Raw genomic sequence first — 1,959 nt, 5'->3', positions numbered from 1 at the left:
TGTGTGTGTGTGTGTGTGTGTGTGTGTGTGTGTGTGTGTGTGTGTGTGTGTGTGTGTGTGTGTGTGTGTGTGTAAAATCCCGCATACTTGACCCTTATATATTTTATGATAATTATGGTTGCAGATTGAATGATTGTTGTACTCTTAAACTTGTCCTTCCTATATTTTTGTCAACCACAGACCCCCCCCCCCTCCAAACACTCTATTCTCAGCATTATCCCAAATATTTGCATAATAGGGAACAAAAATTAGGAGACCGGCCGAGCTACAGAAATATTACACTAAGCAAAAAAGACCTGAATGGGCCGCTCAGGTGTCATTAATTTTCTATCCTTGTATCCCTTCGAGTGTGGGATAAGAAGGCCCCTTAAAATTCAGATGCGTTCGTAAACATCTAAAACATCTCATACAAAGACCTTTTCACCAAAGGTGAAGTAAAAAGCAGGTACAGGTAAGCCGGAAATCCGTAGGAAGATCCTTTGACCACACTTAATAATGTAAACGTAAAAGGTATGTGCACAACAACAAGGGCGTGCCCAGACAATCCTGTACCGATCAAAACGAGTTGGAAGAAGGAGAGGTGAACAGAAAAGGAGACGGGAGAACAACATCACAGATTGTACGGTCTGATCACGCTCACTGACGTTATGAGAGAGTCAAGGGGAAGAGGGGGATAGAGGGAGCTGGTTGCTAAGTTATCAGTAGTGCACCCTCCCTCACCCCTTTCCCCTCCCTCTCGTGGTCAGTCACTCCGGAATAAGTTAGACTGTCAGTAATGTTTGTTTTTGTAAGTGTTTTACGGCGCTCGCAACTGCATAAGGTCATATGAACGCGCGGGACACATTAAACTTTTTCAGTTGGTAGGAAATTTTGAATTTTTCCCGGGTGGCGGCCGAAGCCTACTCTTATCGATTTTAGACCGCCAAGGGATCTTTAACGTGCGCAACTTGCACACGGGCCCTCCGAGATTTTTCGCCCTTGTCAGAGAAAGCTAGGTGTAGATCTTTCCTACCAGAAGATCAGGGGTTTGACTGAAAGACAGCAGTAAGAAGAGCCAAGGAGTAGCAGTAGAAAGGCTGTAAAAAGAATCAGGAGCCCAGAGGAGGGGGGCAAAGGAGATGAAGGAGTGGGGGCAGAAAGAGGAGACAAAAGCAGACGACACAACATTGCTAGAGAGCAGGAAAGGAGGTGAAAGGAGACAAATTTAGAAAAGAAAATTTTTCGGTCACTACCCGGATTCGAACCCGGGACCTTTGAATGAGGGGCCAACACCTTAACCTCTAGGCCACGAGAGCCCCCACACACAGTAAGTAAGACATTAAATAAAACACTAAGTGAAACAATAAATAAGATGGTAAGTTCGAAGGGGCAATAAACATTACAATGGGCTAAGAAAACAACTTGATGTCTGTTTCAACAGCGCATAAAGAAATCTGTTTAGCTTTATTTAATTTATTATAGCAGGAACTCAGCTAAAGTAGTGAGGTTTGTGTGTGGAGGGGGGGGGTGTTGACCCTTTGGATCTGACGGACAATATTACGTGCTATCAGCTATACAAACAGATAAAGACACGATGTTGATACATTTACACTAGGCTCCAGTAGTCAGTCACATGGACCGACAAACACGTTAGGGTCACTGAGTTTATGGAGGATGGGGGAATTGGGGGGGGGAGCTAACTGTATTCTCAACTATATTCTCTGATTCCAGAAATTTGATAAGGAACAAGAATTTTCTTTATTCACTTTAATATCTGAAAATATATTTGGCACAACACTTTTGTATGTTCTCTGATACCAAAATCTAAGCCTTCTCCGTCTCCCGACCTCTCTCTTACTCCACCTCCTCTTCTTCTTTTAACCCCCCTTCCTATTTTTCTGTTTCTCTTTTCTTTCTCCTCATTTTCCATCATCATCATCATCATCATCATCATCATCATCATCATCATCATCATCATCA

The sequence above is a fragment of the Aplysia californica genome, unplaced genomic scaffold (genome assembly GCF_000002075.1).
Source record: "Aplysia californica isolate F4 #8 unplaced genomic scaffold, AplCal3.0 scaffold00105, whole genome shotgun sequence".
Classification (NCBI taxonomy): domain Eukaryota; kingdom Metazoa; phylum Mollusca; class Gastropoda; order Aplysiida; family Aplysiidae; genus Aplysia; species Aplysia californica.
Note: the sequence above shows the minus strand (reverse complement) of the source record.